Below are 7,510 nucleotides of genomic sequence, written 5' to 3'. Positions count from 1 at the left end.
GTATGGACAAATTTACAGAGTAGTATTTGATTCTTAAATTACAATATTGTTTACAAGGATAATTCAAAAGTTTCTCTAAAGTTTTTTCATAGCAATGTCTTCGGCTTCGTCACCATCTGCTAAGCTTCGGATCATCCACCAAGCTTTGGATCATTGCTCTTCTGCTTCGTCATCCTATACATAGCAAAGCGTTATAAGGTAAATTCAAGTTTCAAGGAAAAGGTAAGCACAAGGTATGTGTTTATTACCGGTTTGAGGTGACTTCGAGCTTCGTCACCATCCAAGCTTCGTCCACCCTTCGCCCAAATTTGAGTTATGAAACTGTTCCCAATACTTCGGGCCAGGCTGGGGATGTCGTTCAAGTCCGCTGGTGATAAGCTGAAGTTCGGCTTGTTTACAATATTCCCGTGCGTGCAACCAACCTTCATAAAAGCAACATCTGTGCCACGAGAAGCTAGCAGAGCGCAGAAGTCACTATGCCCAGCTATGACTTCATCAAGAGCATCAACTTCGCCTTCAATATGATCGATGATGCCTGGCAGGTCTTCAGCTGAAGGTTTAAACTTTTCAGAACTGGCTCCAACTGAGTTGAAGACCTGCTTCAGTCGCTGCACGCAACGGTTGACAAAGTTCAGACATTTATCTTGAAGTTCCTTCAATGACTTTTGCAAGTTTGAACTCTTTGCAACTTTAGCCTCAAGCTTTGCATCAAAATCCTTCTTCTCTTGTTCGAAGCTTTTTGATTTCGTGGAGAGTTCATTGTTTAATCTAGCAATCTCGGCTTGGGCTTCTGCCAGCGAACCCTCCATTGTTTGAATCACGAAATCCTTCTTCTCCAGAGCAGCTTTGTGATCTTTAATTTTGCCCTCTAAGCCCTCAATTATAATCTCATTTTCTTGTCCTTGAGATCTTATTGCATCCTCAAGGTTTTACTTAGTAGTAGACTCTGAAAAATAACCTTCATCAGAAGTAACCTTCATCTCAAAAACAACAAAAAGTCAAGGTAAGAACTTTACCTTAAAGTTAGAATAAAACAAGCTACCGGCGATATATTGCCGCCGGTATCTGCTGAGATCGGCCTCAAGCTTCGGAAAGCCAACACTCTTCGCTAGAGTGCTGACAACCTTCGCCCCAGTTCGGTCCCGAAGGCATCCTAAGCTCTCTTCATCGACGCCCCCGAAGAGCAATGCTCCTGGTTGATAGCCGCATGATATTGCATAATCCCTCAGCTCTTCCTTCTCAGCCTTAGACAGCTTTTGACCAAGTATGTTTTGAAAATTAAAATCCTTTTCCTCCGAAGTATCCTCGGCAATCTCCTTCTCTTTCCCGGGCACTAGGGCCAGGGTCTCTTCGGTAGCTGTAGCAGTTTCTTCCATGGCCATATCCAAAATCATCTTGTCAATATCAGAAAATACGCCCTCAAGATTTGTGGCTTCGGCCGCCGCAGCTTCGGCGGGAGCAGCTTCGGTAGCTGGTGTTTTTGACGCTGAGGCCGACGGTGACGTTTCTTCAATGGCATCAATAACAGTAATAATCCTTCGCCTTTTTTCAGTAGGCTTCTTGATTGCCACAGGCTCCTCCTTCTTCTGTAAAAGCTTCATCAGTTGTGGCCCTAGTGGACTTAGCTTGAGAGGTAAAGATTCGGTCATTACCTTTAAAATTCCCTCCACGTCAGCAGCAGGAGGCGTTGAAGGAGTTTCTTCCTCTATATCAGCTGTTTTTTGCTTCGCAGCCGCAACTTTTCTTTTCTTCGGAACAGCCACCTTCGGCTCAGGGCTGGATTTTTTCTTTTTCAAAGCTTTCTCATCTTCTTCTATCATTCTAGCAGCTTGCCTCTTCATAACACTGACAACTCTTTTTTGCTTTGGCCCTTCGGCACCCTTGTTTAACCGTTCATAATTAGGGTATTCAAATTTCAGGGCATCCATTACTCGGTTCAACCTTTGTTTCGGTCGGGTGCCGAAGGCTGCGGTCATCAATTGATCTTCTTTCTTAGTATAGTTGCCCAAAATTTCATTGCACATAGATTCAATCATTTCCAACCATTCTTGGCAAGGCTCTTTGAAATGTTTCTTGAACTTGAAGTGATAGGGCAGTCGAACAAGTTCATTCTTTTTCTTTTCTCCTTTAAGCTTCGGCATATTCCATTCCTTTAACGTCAGAAATATTCTATTGGCTAAGTATTCCTGCACCAAATCTCTAGTACTGATATGCTCAGACACAACTCGGAATTCGCCCACAGCTTCTCGGCATGGTGACCCTTTCAGCATGTCACACATGGGCCTAGTTAATCCGAAGGTTAGGTCCAGTGGGATCTGAACTATCTTCTCCTTCTTCTCATCAACCTTAACATAAAACCACTCATTCTTCCAGCCAGTTGGCCATTTGGTGCGGTAGCTGATCACCGGAGTCTTCATATCTTTGCGGTAAGCAAAGTTGTAACAGGCAAAATTCTCGTGTAGCCCATCTTCTCTAGCCTTCGTCTGATAATGAAGCTCGTGCACCCGGCAGAAAGCTTCAGCAAGCGGCTCCACTCCTTGGCTTCGAAGAGCCCAGATAAAGACGCTGAGCCTAACGATGGCGTTAGGATGCAGCTGATGAAGATAAATTTCAAAATCCTCCAAAACATCCCCAATCATTTCATGCAAAGGAAACCTTAATCCTGCTTTGAAGAAACTTTTGAAAACTACCACCTCATCACTTTCTGGCTTCAGAGTGGTTTCTTCCCCGCCAAAACGAATCAGCTTCTTCTCGGCTTCCCCAAAGTAGCCTAGCTTTATCATCAAGGGCATATCAGCCTCAGAGACAGTAGACTTTCCAAAGTCCAATTGGCTGGGTTTGGATGGCATGACGATGTTATAATCTATCTCTTCTTCATCAGCATTACCCTCTTCAATGTTAGCCTGTTCAGCTTCGGCAGCAGGTGCATCTTTGTTAGAAGCACCCTCTGTCACAACCAGTCCCGATTGCCTCATTACTTCGGAGATTGGGGCAGTCTCAGCAACTTTGGCCTCCTCTTCGTCGCGTGTAATTCTAGCTGTTGAACGCACTCTAGCCATTTGATACTGAATTTCTCACAGTTTTGACAAAGTTGATGACTTTTTGCAATTTTGCCGAAGCTCCCTCTTATGACGAAGCTAAAACAAGACAATGCTTTGATTGAGAATACGATGAATAAGCTTCGGCTATGGTCAAATTTTTCAGCAGCACAACAGTGCAATAGTAGTAAATGATGTGGTAACTTCACACCTACACGTCTGTTTATATAGTGCTGCAGGTGGGAAGGTGAATCGTCAAGCCACTCGCACATGATGAACAGTCGCCCGCACCCACTGAACGTTGGACCACAGTGCACGAGAAGGTGAATCACCAGATCGCGCGTACCCGTCGTATGGTGGGACCACCTCGCACTCGGAATATTTAATCATTTCTCGACAACGAGCTCAGGGAAGGTGTTTTTCGAACCTTCGGCATTCCGAAGCCTAAGAGAATTTTTCACGGGTCGAGCTTGTCACGAAAAACGATCCGGCACCGTGAAGGGGCTACTGTTGGGGGTCTGCTTCATCGCCGAAGGTCCTGTAAGAAGAAACACCTTCGGAAGATCAACACAGAAGCAAAGCCGAAGCTATCATCCAGGGAGCTTCGACATAGTGACACGCCTTGAGACGAAGGGTGGCACTGACTTAAAGATGAAAAGACCGATTAGCCCATGTTAATCTGTGTCATGATTGTAATCAGTTATAAAGGACATAAATGTAAATCCACACAGGGTGCGTCCTGTGCCTATAAATAGATGAACAGTACCCATGTATTGTTCACGCTGACTTGTATTCACTCGCACGTCACCTGAATTTTCACCTTCCGTCAAGCCGAAGGTACAAATGTAATTCAATATTATTCATATTTGTTCATGTTAATATAATAAAAATATCTTAATGATGTCATATGATTATTCATGTTATTTTCCATGTTTCATATGCTTCTACTTTCATTACTATAATACTGAGATGATGAAGGTATGTCCTTCATAACCTTCGTCTCAAGATCATTATATCCTAAAGGAGATAATGCTTCGAAGGACGAAGGTATTTAACCATTAATATTTTGTGTTGCCTTGTTCTTATCTCATAGCATTTGAGAACAAGTCCCCAACACTTACTAGTAGTGGATCCTTATGCAAAAATTTTACTTCACAAATTAAGTACTTTTCCTGAATCTAGATTTGCCTGATCTAGAGCATTCACTTGTCCTACACTAGTTTCATTTTATCAACTTTAATTTCACTTGTTATCTACGCTGAAGGTCAAAGATTCAGTCTTCATATCCGAGAAGTTCGGTGATCCGAATCGATTAATACCCAGTAGGGGATCTCCAACCACACGACATATGTAGCACTTAACCCTTGCATATGTCAACTCGCCCACGAGTTTCTCAAGACCAGAACAGGTCCCCGCCAACTAAGAGTTCAGTACCCTACCATCCAGCCTCTTGCCAGGTGGATACACGATACTCTCGCCATCTCTCCACTCCCATTGTTGGCCGACCTTTTCTGTTATTGGTCCGATCGAGGCTAAGCTTACCCATGATGAGGCATGTGGCCAGTTAAAGGGTCCTAGATCAGCATGCCAACAATCAGAATGGTCCTTAATCGACACAGACAGGCGACCTTTCCTGCTCAACGTCTGGTCTAGATTTATTTAAACCATTTTCCCCATTTTTGGTACCCGGCAGGGGTACTCTTTTCCGAATGATGAACCCACTCCGACCGAAGGGGAATCATCACCATAAGTTTGCTTTGATTTTTGAAATAAAAAGCCCATAATAGTGTTCCACATCATTCTTTTTAAAAGAAACAACTTTTAGTTTTTCTAAGCAGGGCTAAGCCTCATTAGTTCTCTTTATAAAACATGTATCAAGGTATAGTAATCGAATTCCAAGGAATGGTAATGCATCAAGTGTTTCATCACTCAACTCCTATCACCTAATGCAGCATATAAGTGATGAAAATTTTAAAACAGCAAGGAGGTGGTAAGTGCATCGGGGCTTGCCTGGGATACACTAGGTTAGTGTGGTTAGATGACGCCCGCTTGGTGAACATCAACAATCCTGACACTTGATCAAGTCATCCATATCGAGATGGGTCCATCAAAGCCACCTTGTGATCCATCCTGATCCATGCCCTCCAATTCACATAATCATCTAGCGTACCTTTTGGAGATGCATAGTGCATATGAGCATGAGCAAGAACACAAAATAGATAATCTATACTAAAGAGGATAAATACTTAAAACAAGTCATCACAATTCCTATGATCACACTATATGTGAAGATATTACTAAGTAGCACAAGCGTATCTTTTACACTTAAATATATCTAACTCAAGCATCGAACAATCATAAGACTACACACAAGTCTTAAGCTCATGGACTAGAGCACACTGCCAACAGACTAAAACTATTATTAGCACTAATGAACAACCCATTATTTATAATTATTTATAAATGTCCCACGTTAATTCAATATATATCAAGGTTAGAAAACATGAGAAAGGCTCCGCTGTCCAAATTGGGACAGATTTAGAGATCGTAACTCAAACAGATGTAACTTAACTTATAGATCACTAAAAAGGGTGATCAAAATTTGTTGGAAAGCTTAAGAAAATTACTACAATTATTCTATAATTACTAAGGGCTCATTCTCAGTTTAGCTTAGCCAAACAATTTAATTTTCGAAACCTATACAGAATTTGGACAGATTCTGAAACTGGACGTGGAAAAATCATAACTTCTAAACTACTAGACCTATGACCATGAAATGTTTACACAAACAGGATAAAGAAATGGCCTACAACTTTCCTATATAAGATTTCTACAGAAAATGTAATTTAGTTCCTCAAACAAACGACGCGGCAAAAACAATACATGCAGCCCAAAACATCAACTAGTCTGTTTTAGTTTATACATAGCTTATACGCATTATTTGACTCGTTCTTTAAATCATCTTACTAGATTAACTTGCTTGACACATAATTAAACATCACAGGCATGCCATGGATTAATGAGGGTCGATGTTCCATGGACTTCACTCCACACTACAAACAATCAATTCTATTATCCAATCTTTCTTAATTATCTAGTATTTACTTTACTAAAGAAAGGTGATGAATAGAATTAAACTGGTTATCTAACTATCCATACCCAAACTGAATTAAGTTTTACTGCGAGAAACTTCAAGATTTAGTAGTACAATGCTCTACTTGGAAATTGCGATCTATGGACTTCATACAAATAAACAGACATTCATTAAAGGTATAAACACAACCACCATGTAGACACGATTATATTCACCATGATTTCCTCACCTAACTTTCTTCTCCACTAACACCAATCCATACACATAGACACGACATCGACCAAATCACTGTGAGTGACTCGTGCATTTCAATAAGTATTATACCTATGACCATGACACACACATGCTACTGTCAAGAGGACCGACATAATTAAAACATCCAACTAATCTATCCATTCAACCAAGAAGAGAAATAGTGAACCAGATCACCAATACAAAACGCGACTCAAATACACAATATCAACGACGAAACTCAATTTGAACATTTCGTTGAACACCTGGCAGACGTCAAATTGAACTGTGCTTCTTCTCCACCAAATCCTGGGATTTCCCCTTCACATCTCACACATAAGCACACACATACTCACAATCAACCACAGACCACATGTATCAATTAAAGAGATAAGTAACACAAGACAAAAGGGACCTCACCGATAAATATGAACTGCACAAGTCGACAACGAGGCATCCATGGAGGGAGGTGCTGCTCAGGGAATGACGAACTCTACTGGCACATGGGGTTAGCTCGCCATGTGCTAACAGCAAGGGGATAGGGGAGAGTGGCGAGTAGAGAGGCTAGACTGGCTTGAGATGAGGGCGTCGAATGGGCGAGGACGAGCGATAGAAAAGGAAGCTCGGCGAGCTCAACCACCAGGGGCACGGCCGGGTAGGGAGCTTGGTGTTGGGGCTAGGGCGCCAAGGGAGATGGCAGAGCAAGTTGAAGCAAGATGCAGGGACGCGCCATGGGAGAGCGGCAGCAGGGAGATGGGTGGATCAGCGCAGTGGAGCAGGCGACCCGAGGCGCGGCGACCATGGCCCAGAAACGTCGGGCAGGGAGAAGACGCCGACCAGCAGAGCACCGAGGGGGAGAGGGCGGCGTCGGGGAATGAGATGAGGGCAGAGGACGCCGGCTCTAAGGGCACTGGGGAGGGGCTCGGCCGGCAGCAAGACATGAGCTAGAGACGAGCACCATGGATCGGCGAGGGAGAGGAGCTCGGCTGATGCACCACGGAATCAGCAGAGAAGAAGCGATTTCGGGATAAGGCTGAGAGAGGAGGCGGCGTCGCGCTATAGAAGGAAACAGCAGGAGAACATATGAAGGAGATAAGAGAGCAGAGAACAGCAGTGAGATACTTCCAGAGAAAACACGTGTATTCTA

At 43.2% G+C, this 7,510-nt stretch overlaps 1 pseudogene; it reads right to left on the bottom strand.

Moving 5' to 3' along the window:
* Nucleotides 1–6,995: 6,995 nt before the first annotated feature.
* Nucleotides 6,996–7,304, bottom strand: LOC111590315 (uncharacterized; annotated as a pseudogene).
* Nucleotides 7,305–7,510: the final 206 nt, after the last annotated feature.

The sequence above is a fragment of the Zea mays genome, chromosome 10 (assembly GCF_902167145.1).
Source record: "Zea mays cultivar B73 chromosome 10, Zm-B73-REFERENCE-NAM-5.0, whole genome shotgun sequence".
NCBI lineage: Eukaryota > Viridiplantae > Streptophyta > Magnoliopsida > Poales > Poaceae > Zea > Zea mays.
Note: the sequence above shows the minus strand (reverse complement) of the source record. Positions and strands in the feature narration are given on the sequence as shown.